This window comes from Dendrobates tinctorius, unplaced genomic scaffold, assembly GCF_039654945.1.
Source record: "Dendrobates tinctorius isolate UK_male_01 unplaced genomic scaffold, ASM3965494v1 ptg000043l, whole genome shotgun sequence".
Lineage (NCBI taxonomy): Eukaryota > Metazoa > Chordata > Amphibia > Anura > Dendrobatidae > Dendrobates > Dendrobates tinctorius.
Genome location: NW_027361711.1, coordinates 38,918,146 through 38,934,064, shown reverse-complemented (window position 1 = coordinate 38,934,064; position 15,919 = coordinate 38,918,146).

Genomic DNA, 15,919 nt, shown 5'->3' with positions numbered 1-15,919 from the left:
TCAGTGCAGGCTTCTGGTCAGGAACAACCCCTTTCCTTGTGTCCTTCACCCCCACCAAAAGTGAAGGATGTGGCAGCCCATACTTCAGATTACTCCATGGAGCTCTTTTCATATACCATGCCTGGGTTATCAAGTCAAATCCTGAATTCCCCAGTCCAACATGAATCAGAGATGGAGTGCACTGATGTACAGCCACTGCTAGTTGATTCTGCTGGTATTTCTTTCTCAGGGACAGTGCCGGATGTTTCTTTTTTCTTTGACTGACTATTCTGCTGGTACATTCACCCACAGCACTACATTCCCCTCGAACTCTACAGAGCCAGAATCTGACCCTGATGAAACTCAAGTGCCTCTTCCCGCATACTATAACACCTTACACAGTGACACAGAGGAAGGTGCAGATGAAAGTGCCGGTTCCCTGAGCAGGTGGGGGGCATACTCGTGGGCGACGGCACTGGCACAGGGCCCCTCATAGTACGCAAAAGTGTCTCTGCCGGTGGGAGGGCCCACTCGCCGTCAGACACACCGTCATACTATGAGGGACCCTGTGCCAGTACCGTCACCCACGAGTGGGCCCCCCTGCTTGCTCAGGGCCACAGCACTTGCAATACTTACCTCTCCCTGCTCCACCGCCGTGACGTCTTCCTCATTTCCTGACAGTGACATTCAGGTCAGAGAGCACAATTACATCACGTCTGTATGCTCTCTGCTTAAACAGTCCAAGTGCAGAGAGCTGGAAGATGGTGACGCTGAGAAGTCCTGAGTAGAGCAGTGCCCAGTGAGGAGAGGTATTTAATTTTTTTAAAGGTTGGGAGCAATTTTTGTGGAGCACTATATACTGGAGATTGATATATGGGGCCCATCATACACTGGAGCATAATCCATGAGACCCTTCATATACTGGAGCATTCTAAATGGGGGACATAAGACACTGGAGCAGCATTTACGTGGCCCATTATACATGGAGCATTATTTGGGCCCATAAGAAACTGGAGCATCATCGATGGGATCCATTATATACTGGAGCATTCTAAATTGGGCAGATTATATATGGAGCATTATTTGGGCCCATCATACACTGGAGCATCATCCATGAGGCCCATCATATACTGGAGCATTCCAAATGGGGGACATCAGACACTGGAGCAGCATTTACAGGGCCTATTATACAATGGAGCATTAGAAATGGGGTCCATTATATATGGAGCATTATTTGGGCCCATAAGACACTGGAGCATCATCCATGGGGCCCATCATATACTGGAGCATTCCAAATGGGGAACATCAGACACTGGAGCAGCATTTACAGGGCCCATTATACACTGGAGCATTAGAAATGGGGCCCATTATATATGGAACATTATTTGGCCCATAAGACACTGGAGCATCATCCATGGGGACCAACATATACTGTAGCATTATGTGGAGCTCATCATATACTGTATGGAACATTATATGAAGCATAACAATGAAACACTTCAAAGTGCCCTGGATGAATTTGCACCCCCTATAAATAGAACACCACAACGCAGACGGTGACAACCCTGGCACACGGTGCAAACACGTTTCCTGCAGCGGTGCTCCAGGTGCACCGAACGTCTGTGGGGAAAATCCAATCTACACGAAGATTTCATCCATTTTAAGTTTATGCTTATAACATACAACACTGCCCTTCACCTCTCCAAACAAGCCTATTTCAACACCCTCATCACCTCACTGTCCAATAACCCGAAACGTCTCTTTGACACTTTTCATTCTCTACTCAACCCAAGAGTACAGGCCCCAACCACGGAGCTCCGAGCTGAAGATCTGGCCAATTACTTCAAAGAAAAAATTGACCAGATCCGACAGGAAATTATCTCCCAATCACCTCATACCATGCACCGTCCTCCCTCCCCCACTGCATCTAGCTCACTCTCTGATTTTGAACCAGTCACAGAAGAAGAAGTAAGTAGGCTCCTTGCATCTTCTCGCCCAACCACTTGCACCAGTGACCCATTTCCGTCACATCTCCTCCAGTCCCTTTCCCCTGCTGTCTCCCCTCACCTAACTAAAATATTTAACCTCTCTCTCTCTTCTGGTATCTTTCCCTCCTCATTTAAGCATGCTATCATACATCCACTACTTAAAAAGCCATCCCTCGACCAAAACTGTGCCGCTAACTATAGACCTGTCTCTAATCTTCCCTTCATCTCTAAACTCCTGGAACGCCTGGTCCACTCCCGTCTTATCCGCTATCTCTCTGATAACTCTCTTCTCGACCCTCTCCAATCCGGTTTCTGCTCTTTACACTCTACTGAAACTGCCCTCACTAAAGTCTCTAATGATCTACTAACAGCTAAATCAAATGGTCATTACTAGAGTTGAGCGAAACGGGTCGAAAAAATTCAAATGTCGCCGACTTTTGGCAAAGTCGGGTTTCATGAAACGAAACTCGACCCTAGGATGAGGTCGGCCACGAGGTTGGCGACTTACGCGCCAAAGTCGCGTTTCAAAAGTTTGTTTTGCGCTCTTTTTCAGTCAATCAGGATCCACGGACACTGTGGGCAACGTGATGACCTAGGCACGGGTCACCACCATCTTTCAGAAGGGCATGCAAGTGATTGGCTTGCTTTGGTTGGCGTCACAGGGGGTATAAAAGGGCGTGCACGCCGACCGCCATCTTACTTCTGCCGATCTTAGTATAGGGAGAGGTTGCTGCTGATTCTGTAGGGAGAGCGTTAGGCAGGGAAGAAGACAAAAAAACTGCTTCTGCTGCTAGCGATTTGGCCTGCCCAACACACAAGTCACTGTGTGTGCAGTGCAAGGGGAGGCTATATAGTGGTGTATCAGTGGTGTTGGTTGTTGGGCTGCCTTTTAAGGCTTCCTGACACGCTGGCATTGCTGTTTACCCACTGTTCCGCAAACTGCTTTTTTAAAAGCAATCCAATCTCCCTTATCCTCTAGTCACTTTTGTCACAGCTGTGCCATCGAGCGTGTCACATAGCGCTCAGATATCAGTGGGCCTCACACAATCCACAAGTGTCCAGTGTCCAAAAGTGTGCGCAGAGATTCAAAATCTCCATTATCCTCTCGTCACTTTGGTCACAGGCAGCTGTGCCATCGAGCGTGTCACATAGCGCTCAGATATCAGTGGGCCTCACACAATCCACAAGTGTCCAGTGTCCAAAAGTGTGCGCAGAGATTCAAAATCTCCATTATCCTCTCGTCACTTTGGTCACAGGCAGCTGTGCCATCGAGCGTGTCACATAGCGCTCAGATATCAGTGGGCCTCACAAAATCCACAAGTGTCCAGTGTCCAAAAGTGTGCGCAGAGATTCAAAATCTCCATTATCCTCTCGTCACTTTGGTCACAGGCAGCTGTGCCATCGAGCCTGTCACATAGCGCTCAGATATCAGTGGGCCTCACACAATCCACAAGTGTCCAGTGTCCAAAAGTGTGCGCAGAGATTCAAAATCTCCATTATCCTCTCGTCACTTTGGTCACAGGCAGCTGTGCCATCGAGCGTGTCACATAGCGCTCAGATATCAGTGGGCCTCACACAATCCACAAGTGTCCAGTGTCCAAAAGTGTGCGCAGAGATTCAAAATCTCCATTATCCTCTCGTCACTTTGGTCACAGGCAGCTGTGCCATCGAGCGTGTCACATAGCGCTCAGATATCAGTGGGCCTCACACAATCCACAAGTGTCCAGTGTCCAAAAGTGTGCGCAGAGATTCAAAATCTCCATTATCCTCTCGTCACTTTGGCCACAGGCAGCTGTGCCATCGAGCCTGTCACATAGCGCTCAGATATCAGTGGGCCTCACACAATCCACAAGTGTCCAGTGTCCAAAAGTGTGCGCAGAGATTCAAAATCTCCGTTATCCTCTCGTCACTTTGGTCACAGGCAGCTGTGCCATCGAGCGTGTCACATAGCGCTCAGATATCAGTGGGCCTCACACAATCCACAAGTGTCCAGTGTCCAAAAGTGTGCGCAGAGATTCAAAATCTCCATTATCCTCTCGTCACTTTGGTCACAGGCAGCTGTGCCATCGAGCGTGTCACATAGCGCTCAGATATCAGTGGGCCTCACACAATCCACAAGTGTCCAGTGTCCAAAAGTGTGCGCAGAGATTCAAAATCTCCATTAACCTCTCGTCACTTTGGTCACAGGCAGCTGTGCCATCGAGCGTGTCACATAGCGCTCAGATATCAGTGGGCCTCACACAATCCACAAGTGTCCAGTGTCCAAAAGTGTGCGCAGAGATTCAAAATCTCCATTATCCTCTCGTCACTTTGGTCACAGGCAGCTGTGCCATCGAGCGTGTCACATAGCGCTCAGATATCAGTGGGCCTCACACAATCCACAAGTGTCCAGTGTCCAAAAGTGTGCGCAGAGATTCAAAATCTCCATTAACCTCTCGTCACTTTGGTCACAGGCAGCTGTGCCATCGAGCGTGTCACATAGCGCTCAGATATCAGTGGGCCTCACACAATCCACAAGTGTCCAGTGTCCAAAAGTGTGCGCAGAGATTCAAAATCTCCATTATCCTCTCGTCACTTTGGTCACAGGCAGCTGTGCCATCGAGCGTGTCACATAGTGCTCAGATATCAGTGGGCCTCACACAATCCACAAGTGTCCAGTGTCCAAAAGTGTGCGCAGAGATTCAAAATCTCCATTATCCTCTCGTCACTTTGGTCACAGGCAGCTGTGCCATCGAGCGTGTCACATAGCGCTCAGATATCAGTGGGCCTCACACAATCCACAAGTGTCCAGTGTCCAAAAGTGTGCGCAGAGATTCAAAATCTCCATTATCCTCTCGTCACTTTGGTCACAGGCAGCTGTGCCATCGAGCCTGTCACATAGCGCTCAGATATCAGTGGGCCTCACACAATCCACAAGTGTCCAGTGTCCAAAAGTGTGCGCAGAGATTCAAAATCTCCATTATCCTCTCGTCACTTTGGTCACAGGCAGCTGTGCCATCGAGCGTGTCACATAGCGCTCAGATATCAGTGGGCCTCACACAATCCACAAGTGTCCAGTGTCCAAAAGTGTGCGCAGAGATTCAAAATCTCCATTATCCTCTCGTCACTTTGGTCACAGGCAGCTGTGCCATCGAGCGTGTCACATAGCGCTCAGATATCAGCGGGCCTCACACAATCCACAAGTGTCCAGTGTCCAAAAGTGTGCGCAGAGATTCAAAATCTCCATTATCCTCTCGTCACTTTGGTCACAGGCAGCTGTGCCATCGAGCGTGTCACATAGCGCTCAGATATCAGCGGGCCTCACACAATCCACAAGTGTCCAGTGTCCAAAAGTGTGCGCAGAGATTCAAAATCTCCATTATCCTCTCGTCACTTTGGTCACAGGCAGCTGTGCCATCGAGCGTGTCACATAGCGCTCAGATATCAGTGGGCCTCACACAATCCAAAAGTGTCCACTGTCCACAAGTGTGTGCAGAAATTCTAAATCTCCCCTGTCCTATAGACACCTTGTACCTTGTTTTACATTACTATATAGTTTGTTGGATTTTGTCTACATTTCTACCAAAAATGAGGAAGGCTGGTGGAAGAGGACGTGGAATTGGGCGGGGGTTGGCAGCTGGTAATGATGGTGTTGGTGGTGGATCTGATGGTAGTGGCAAGAGCAAAATAGGACCGAATGCAGGAGGTGCTGACCCTGCGTCATCGTCTGTCTACATAAGGCCTCGAACGCTTAGTTTTCTAGGAGTTGGCAAACCGCTTTTAAAAGCAGAGCATCAGGAAAAAGTTTTGTCTTACATTGCTGACTCAGCCTCCAGCTCTATCGCCTCCTCTTCTTCAGTTGTAAAAAGTAAAAGCACTGAGTCATCATTGGAGGCTCATGTTCATGAACCACACCTTTCCTTGTGTCCTTCACCCCAACCAAGATTGAAGGATGACGCAGGCCATACTACTGATTACTCCATGGAGCTGTTTTCACATACCATGCCTGGATTATCAAGTCAAATGGTGAATTACCCAGGCCAAGATGAATCTGACATGGAGTGCACTGATGCACAGCCGCTGATGGATGATTCTGCTGGTACATTCACTCAGAGCACTACATTGTCCTCGCAGTGTACAGAGCCAGATTTTGACCCTGATGAGACTCAGGTGCCCCTTCCCGCACACTATACCACCATACACGGTGACACAGAGAAAGGTGCACATGACATAGAAGAGGAGGTGATGGATGACCCAGTTGTTGACCCAGATTGGCATCCATTGGGGGAAGAGGGTGCTGCTTCCAATAGCTCAGATGAGGAGCATCCACAGCAGACATCGACATCGCAACAGCTGTTATCTGGCAGGCCCGGAGCACTCCAAAGACAGGTTCCAAACATCAAAAGAGTTGCTGGACAGCTTGTCCAGAGGGTCAAAAGATCACAGCGTGCTAGGCCGCAAAATGTCTGCCAAAGTAGGAAGAGTGCAGTGTGGCACTTTTTTGAACAAAATCCTCATGATCAGGCCAAGGTTATCTGTAAGAAGTGCGCAAAGACCTTTAGCCGAGGGAAAAATCTGAAAAATTTGAATACCAGTTGCATGCTTAGACATTTAACCAGCATGCACTTGCAAGCGTGGACACAACACCAAACCTCAAGTGCCACATGTGCAACTGATCACAACGAAGGTAGTCAGCAATGCTACATTGTTTCCCCCACTGTAAGCCCACCGGTTAGCACAGCAGCAAATGTTGAGGTGTCGTTGCAAGGCCACAGCAGTCAGGGAATCCCACTGTTATATCAACGAAAGACTGATTCTAGGCCATCAGAAAGAACACCAACTCCATCACCATCATCAACCCTCTCTCAGTCCGCCCTGTCCACCGCTACTTCCACCATATGCAGCTCTCAAGTCCAGCTCACCCTCCCAGACACTATGAGTAGGTCAAGAAAGTACTCAGTCTCTCATCCGCGTACACTGGGTTTGAACGCCCACATTGCCAAACTAATCTCGTTTGAGATGATGCCCTTTCGGTTGGTGGAAAGTACAGCTTTCCGCGAACTCATGGCCTATGCAGTACCACGCTATGACCTACCCAGTCGCCACTTCTTCTCTCGCAAAGCCATCCCAGCCCTCCACCATCATGTGAAAGACCGCATTGTCCATGCACTCAAGCAGTCAGTGAGCGGAAAGGTGCACCTCACAACTGATGCATGGTCCAGTCGGCATGGCCAGGGCCGTTACGTGTCCATCACTGCGCACTGGGTTAATGTGGTGGATGCAGGGTCCACAGGGGACAGCGGTGGTGGGACAGTGCTGCCTAGCCCACGGTATAGGAAACAGTTGGCTGTAGGCGTTCGACCCTCCTCCTCCTCCTCCTCCAGAAGCGAAAGCTCGTCCACAGGGCGCAGTCGTACGAGCACTCCATCTGCAGCTGCCACTGTTGCACACGATGTGTCCCCCTATCGAGCAGCTAGTGGAAAGCGTCAGCAGGCTGTGTTGCAGATGATGTGTTTGGGCGACAGACACAACGCCGAGGTGCTGGCCGAGTACTTTCAGCGACAAACTGAGTCATGGCTGGGCAGTGTACATCTTGAGGCAGGCAAGGTAGTTAGTGATAACGGCCATAATTTTGTGGCAGCCATAGCCCTTTCAAAACTCAGCCACATACCTTGCTTGGCTCACACCTTGAACCTGGTGGTGCAGTGCTTCCTCAAAAATTATCCGGAGTTAACAGCCCTGCTCCAGAAGGTGCGAAGACTGTGCGCGCACATCCGCCGGTCGCCTGTACACTCCGTTCGTATGCAGAAGCTGCAGCGATTGCTCCACCTTCCCAACCACCGCCTCATTATCGACATTGCAACAAGGTGGAACTCCACCCTACACATGGTGGAGCGGCTGTGCGAGCAGAGGCAGGCCATAATGCATTTGTGGGAGGATACACGGCCAGGCACTTTGAGAGCAGACATGGAGTTGACAGGCGTGCAGTGGTCGAAGCTGAAAGACCTTTGTAAAGTCCTTCAGTGTTTTGAGGAATGCACACGGCTGGTAAGCGCAGACGACGCCATCCTAAGCATGAGCATCCCACTTATGCGTCTGCTCATGCAAACTTTGACGCACCTTAAGGAGCAGGCGTCTGCAGCCAATGTTGATGAGGAGGAAGAGGAGGAGGGAATCCTTGATGACATTCAGCCATTGTCTGCTCAGGGACCTCTCCTGGACGAGGTGGAGGAAGAAGAGGAGGAGTAGGATGATGGGGATGATTACTTAGGGGAGGAGGATGCATCTCGTGGGGCAAGTGAAAATGTTGGCGTGGCAAGGTCTGGTACAGGGTTTGTGCGTGACTGGAGGGATGTGGATTTGCCAGAAAGTGCTCCTCCACCCAGCACTCGCAGTGCATCATTGACACTGGGAACATTGGCCCACATGTCAGATTATGCCTTGCGGATCCTAAAAAGGGACCCCCGCATTGCCAAAATGATGAACGATGACGACTACTGGTTGGCCAGCATCCTGGATCCACGCTATAAAGGCAAATTACAAAACATCATGCCACAGGAGAACCTTGACCTAATATTGGCTAATAAACAAGCAACTCTGGTAAATCGGTTGCTTGAGGCATTCCCAGCACACAGCAGCGGTGATGGTTCTCACACGAGCCGTACGGGCCGGGGGCAGCTTGGCAGAGGTGTTCGTGGTGCACACAGCAGAAGTGGCGTTGGAGACAGGGGTTTCATGACAATGTTGTGGACTGATTTTTCAAATACCGCTCACACAACTGGTAATACTGCATCGATGGAAAGTGACAGGAGACAGGAGTTGTCAACTATGGTTACAAACTACTTTTCCTCCCATATCGATGTTCTCCCACACAGGTCATTCTCCTTTGACTATTGGGCCGCTAAACTGGACACCTGGCCTGAATTGGCCCAATATGCCTTACAGGAGCTCGCTTGCCCAGCTGCAAGTGTGCTATCGGAAAGAGTCTTCAGTGCAGCTGGATCAATCCTGACAGAAAAAAGAACCCGTCTGTCAACCCAAAATGTGGATGATCTAACCTTCATTAAAATGAACCATGCATGGGTTTCCAAGGATTTTGTTCCACCTTCCCCTGATGACACATAGGGTGACAGAAAAATGGCTTGCTTTGGTCCACCTCTTCCTGGGACTTCACCTATTTCGCCTTTTGCATCAGCTGAATGTCCAACATCAACATATGCCACTTTCTAAAACTCCCTAACTGTGCTGCCTCCCCCCCCATGGCCAGGGTCACCACCTAGCGCACGACACCGTGCGAGTGCCGTTGCCCTGGACAGGTGGGTAGGCCGACTCTTGGGCGCGGGCACTGGCACAGGGTCCCTCATAGTGCAATCAAGTGTCTCTGACGGTGGTGGTGCACACCCGCCGTCAGACACACCGCTGTACTATGAGGGGCCCAGTGCCAGTACCGACGCCCACGAGTGGGCCCCCCTTGCTTGGGCAGGGCCCCAGCATTTGCAATCTTTACCTCTCCCTGCTCCTCCGCTGTGTAATCTGGGCCGTCAAATCCATACTGTGCCTGACACCGTCTGAGCCTGCCTCCTGATGTATAGACATATATTCTGAATGTGTACGCTATCCATACATGTTATCCGGGGATACGGTACCCTTTCTAACCTTTGTGCAATCACGTGCAATCCATACTGGGCCTGACACCGTCTGAGCCTGCCTTCTGAGACATATATTTTGAATGTGTACGCTATCCATACATGTTATCCAGGGATACGGTACCCTTTCTAACCTTTGTGCAATCACGTGCAATCCATACTGTGCCTGACACCGTCTGAGCCTGCCTCCTGAGACATATATTTTGAATGTGTACGCTATCCATACATGTTATCCAGGGATACTGTACCCTTTCTAACCTTTGTGCAATCACGTGCAATCCATACTGTGCCTGACACCGTCTGAGCCTGCCTCCTGATGTATAGACATATATTTTGAATGTGTACGCTATCCATACATGTTATCCGGGGATACGGTACCCTTTCTAACCTTTGTGCAATCACGTGCAATCCATACTGGGCCTGACACCGTCTGAGCCTGCCTCCTGATGTATAGACATATATTTTGAATGTGTACGCTATCCATACATGTTATCCGGGGATACGGTACCCTTTCTAACCTTTGTGCAATCACGTGCAATCCATACTGGGCCTAACACCGTCTGAGCCTGCCTCCTGAGACATATATTTTGAATGTGTACGCTATCCATACATGTTATCCAGGGATACGATACCCTTTCTAACCTTTGTGCAATCACGTGCAATCCATACTGGGCCTAACACCGTCTGAGCCTGCCTCCTGATGTATAGACATATATTTTGAATGTGTACGCTATCCATACATGTTATCTGGGGATACGGTACCCTTTCTAACCTTTGTGCAATCACGTGCAATCCATACTGGGCCTAACACCGTCTGAGCCTGCCTCCTGAGACATATATTTTGAATGTGTACGCTATCCATACATGTTATCCAGGGATACGGTACCCTTTCTAACCTTTGTGCAATCACGTGCAATCCATACTGTGCCTGACACCGTCTGAGCCTGCCTCCTGATGTATAGACATATATTTTGAATGTGTACGCTATCCATACATGTTATCCGGGGATACGGTACCCTTTCTAACCTTTGTGCAATCACATGCAATCCATACTGGGCCTGACACCGTCTGAGCCTGCCTCCTGATGTATAGACATATATTTTGAATGTGTACGCTATCCATACATGTTATCTGGGGATACGGTACCCTTTCTCACCTTTGTGCAATCACGTGTAATCCATACTGGGCGTGAGAACGGCTGGCGAGCTGTTAAGCAAGCTACAGCACCTGTGGTTTGCACACGTAAGTTTTTCATTTTTTCAGGAATGACGGTTAGGCCTAATTCCGGAACTGCGGTTGACTTGCACTTACTGGGAAATCATTGTTCGCGGGTAATAATTGTAATCAGTGATCCCCATCACTAACGTTGTTCAGCGGGTTATCTGCACCTGTAAGCGACAAACGCTGGCCTTTTCAGTGTAGCGCACATGCAGCCACGGACATGTAAGGGCATGACACACCAGTTATTGGCCAATCTCATGTGCCAGAGCCTCACGTGTCCCTCTAGTAAGCCGGACTCGGACCGCGGGGCATGACGGAGTCTCGTTCGTTAACGGAATTAAGCTTGCAATGTGTGCATCTGTTCTGTAGCTGGCATGGTTGAGGTTTCCCAGGTGGAGTCGAATTTAACCGTAGGCTCCACTCCTGGTGGTGCCCTTCTGGACATTCCTTTAAGGTTCAGCTTTGCAACCATACTGCCCACGTAAAACAAACACTTTGCCTTCATGAACGCTGTTTGGAGGGTCATGACTCGTGGGAATAACGCCGTCCAATCAGTTAACCTGCTAGAGAGATCCTTCGTTGCTCCCAAGCATGACATCACACTCCCTAGGAAGAAGGTAATGCCACTGTGGCGACCGTACTCCTGGGGGCGACACAAGTGCACTGATGCCCAGCCACTGCTCGATGAATCTGCTGGTACATTGACCCAGACCACTACATTCCCCTCGCACGCTACCCGGCCTGAATCTGACCCTGATGAAACTCAGGTTACCCTTCTCATATACAGTTCCATCTTACACGGTGACAAAGAGGAAGCTGCAGATGAAAGTGCAGGTTCGGCCCACCCGCCATCAGACACACCACCGTACTATCAGGGGCCCTGTGCCAGTGCCGTCACCAACGAGTGGGCCCCCCCTGCTTGCCCAGGATCACAGCACTTGCAAAGTTGAAATACTGTGCAGTGAGATGGAAGATGGGGACGACGAGGAGTCTAGGCTAGTACAGGGATTTCCTAGCGAGGAGACTTATTTGATTGTTTTCAATGTTGGGACAGCAATTTTTGGGGAGCACTATACTCTGGAGAATGATAGATGGGGCCCACCATACACTGGAACATTCCAAAGGTGGACATCAGACACTGGAGCAGCATTTACAGGGCCCATTATACACTAGAGCATTAGAAATGGGGCCCATTATGTTTGGAGCATTATTTGGGCCCATAAGACAGTGGAGCTTCATCCATGGGGACCAACATATACTGTAGCATTATGTGGAGCTCATCATATACTGTTTCAAACATTATATGGGACCAATGATTCTGTATGGAGAAATAGATGGGCCTCGTCATGAGATGTAAAAAGTGAGGTATTTTTCATTGTACTATACCGCTATTTCTCTGCCGTATCGGAGCATGATGAGTTGTGGTATGTGTTAAAGGGGCGCTCTTTCGCTCAGGGCACATGAAAACCTGGAGCCAGCCCTCCCCCCCCACAACTTTAGCCAAATAACCCCCATTTTTCAGTGCGTAACTTGTATTATGAAGTTAATTAAGGGTGACAAGCTTAAGTAAGAAGAATTGATGCTTTTGGCATTCAAATGGGCACTGTAGGTGTGTTTCCTGTCCTCCTCTCACTGCCGACTTTTATTCCCCATTGACTTACATTGGGTTTCGTGTTTCGGGACGACCCCGACTTTACCCTATAATCGGACGATCTTGCTCGACCCGACTTTTGGAAAAGTCGGGTTTCACGAAACGAAACTCGACCCTAAAAAAACAAAAGTCGCTCAACTCTACCTCTAAGGTGTTAGAGATAGTTTTCCCAGTCTGATTCACCATCAGGGTCATCATTACATGTTTATAAGCTGGGGGAGCAGCCCTGATTATGCGATTCCTGATAGACACACTGACAAGGACATCCATGTAAGTGTCATATGTGTCTGCAGAAATGGCATTTTTCATAACCTCTTCCTTTAACATCTGACAACAATCTTTTAAAGTAAACCATGGCTTCTCATTAGGGGGCCAATCTGCTTCAGATGGATATTTATGCTGTAATGCCATGGCCACTACATCCAGCATACTGCAGACTACATGTGGCTGATGAATCTGCAGTGTGCGGAACGCTTCCTTTACTACAGGTTCATGACTCAGCTGCACAAACTTTGGACCATCTACCATGTCCAGTCGCACCCCATGGGCTCCTGTCTCCCATAACCTAACTGCTCAGGTAATCAAGGATTCATTCGATTTTTGGGAAAAACGATCATGAAGATCATTGAGTTCTTGTTGACTAAAATCCTCCATCACATCTCTCTGCTGTCTACCTGCAGGGGTCTCTACGACCCGCCTGCAATGTATAGGATGTGCCTTCACTGAGTCAGCAGGAGGATCAGTCTCCATCTGCTCATAGAAGTACCCATCCTGATCAGAGTCAGAGGAATCACACACATCACCATCCCATTGGTCGGGATCCCACTGAACCCCAGCCTTCGCTATGGCCAAAGCCACCTTTTTCTTATTCACTTTACCACATCTCTTTTTATATTTGTACTGGGCTACACGTACAGCTGCCCTCTCTGCAACATTCTGGTATCCATCACATTTATCCGTTAGCAGCTTATTCTGACAGTGCACCATTGTCACAGCACCCTGCATCTCACACACTTGCTGTTCTAATGCTTGCATTTTTTGCAGCAATTTAAGCCGTTCCTCATGCTGCCTCCTATAAGCATGTAACAAGATCCATCCCCTCCTGCCCACAGCACCCAGCTCTTTGTTTTTTTCCACTCTCACTCTCTGCAGACATGTCACCACATCCGAAGGTTCAGCCTCTTTTAAACATTTATCCCATAATTCACTTAATCCTACACATTGCGACCATTCATTGGCCAAAATATGGTAAGGAGCCTGCTCCCACCCTGGAATTTCAACAGAAACATTTACAACCTCTTTTTTCTTAAAGAGAGACATTTTGTACACAATATCACACAATTTTTCTGGACTATCGGAATTTGTAGTGTAAATTCCGGATTATCAATTCAATTCTAAGCCTTCTGCGTATCCTGCCGACTACGCCAATTTATGTATTGCCAACTGCTCAGCAATAAAGGTTCGGATACAGCTTTAAAGAAGGCTACTACTTGGATATAACACAATTTTATTATACAATGATCAATCTAAGTGACAAAAACACCAAATCAATGGAATGTATGACAATGATATTGAAAACTACAAAGGTTTTGGTACATATACTCACATCAGAAAGAAGAGAAAAGAATCTTCACTAGGGGCATTTACACCTGTCTGGAAATACTTCAGCTGGAGGAGTGGTCAGCGAAGACAATGCATCCTAGGACCCACACAAGAGCGTCCTCTTACACAGGTCCACAAAGCTCCTGCCTTCAGGGACTGCTTCACCAGCTTTTATATGCTTTAAACAAAAGGTTTACACAATATAATATTGTGTAAACATGAAAATGCACAAGTTAGTTGTCTGATGTTCCAATCACATGACAGTGGCCAGCTATCATGAATAAATAACATCAAACAAGACTTGCCTCTTCGGACTATTTACTCTTGCCCTAACATTTACATATGATAAGAGTAAATCATACACCAAAACAAAGTTTCCAACAACATGCTATGATCAGAACCCTAGCACAAAATATATATATTTCAGACTACAGTTAAAGAGATCTTTAAGATTGAATACACTATAATGGTTTCAGATCGCCAACTATATTTCTGGCTCTACATTAGGCTTCCCCAGCTATATTTCTATAGCCTTATGTAAAAGAATCTGCAATTGTCTATATGTCTAGTCCACTTTTAACCCCCATATGACACAAATATCAGATGATGCCTTGTCAATATACTCACACCATTCACTGCTCTTAAAATTCAAGTAAGTCAACAGCATACACAAAGGTTAATCCTTTCCAGTAATCCAGATTAAACATATTGTTTCAACAAGCATTGTCTTTTAGTATACTTAACACTAAGGCTGCATTTCAATAGCCATTGCTGGTCTGACCTCATGAACTCTGGTTTCCAAGAATTGGATATGGGGCCTTCAAATGATAACATTTCAGGTTAATTTCAATATGGACTCCAAATAGGCATTTTTATATAATTCACACTACACATGTCCCAGTTTTTGGAGTCACCTACCGGAATATCAAGCTTGTCCTCAGACGACTACAAGGTGAACGCCAGCGTGGGGTGTAAGGTGGTACAGGGCAAAAAATATTATCTAGTGGATTGGAAGGGTCATGGCCCAGAGGATAGGACCTGGGAGCCTGTGGAGAACATTCGTGCTCCCTTGCTTATTGCGGCTTTTGAGCATTGCGAGGCACAGGGGGGCCCTAAGAGGGGGGGTAATGTTAGGCGTCTGGTTCCTGCCTCTGCACAGCACAAAATCCTGAGCCTTGCCGTCTACGGTCTCCCATTCCTCTCCGGCTGCAGAGGAGCCTGCTCAGCAAAGACGTCGTTCTCGGCATCTTGCTCAGTCTGCTACTGTTGGCTTGGTTACTGCTGATAATCAGGGTTCAGCTATGGTAACCTACAATAGCCAGCAACGGGCAGCTCCTGGGACTAAGTTCTTCTTTTGGTCCACTGAGCATGCCCGTGGGAAGTCCTCTCATTGGAGGTCTGAGGTCACATGCTCAGGTCCTATTGCTGCTCCCATTGAACCACAAGGAAGGCCATGGAAAGATGCTGCTATAAAAGAGTCGCATGGCCGCACGGCCATGCGCTGGTATAGACAGTAATGGATAGTGATGTGTGTGATGATGGATGTTTGTGAACCGCTGAATGACTCATTATGAAACCCCTTCCCTTTGATATGTATGTTGGTTGGGTTTAGAGTCCTGAGTCAGCGCCGAGCTGTGGCACTGCATAGCACCGCAGTGCTTCCACCACCTCTCACACGTTAAGCCAGAGAGTGTCATCTGCACCAGACACCTCTGTACCACATATGCCACATTGTCCGTCTCAGCGGTGCCGTGCGCAGTTACTGCACTTTCAAGCGCTAAGCTTTGGCTGGTTAGTGGCATCCGCCAGAGCGGCGCTGTACACACGCAGTGCGGTAACACAACTGTCGGCTG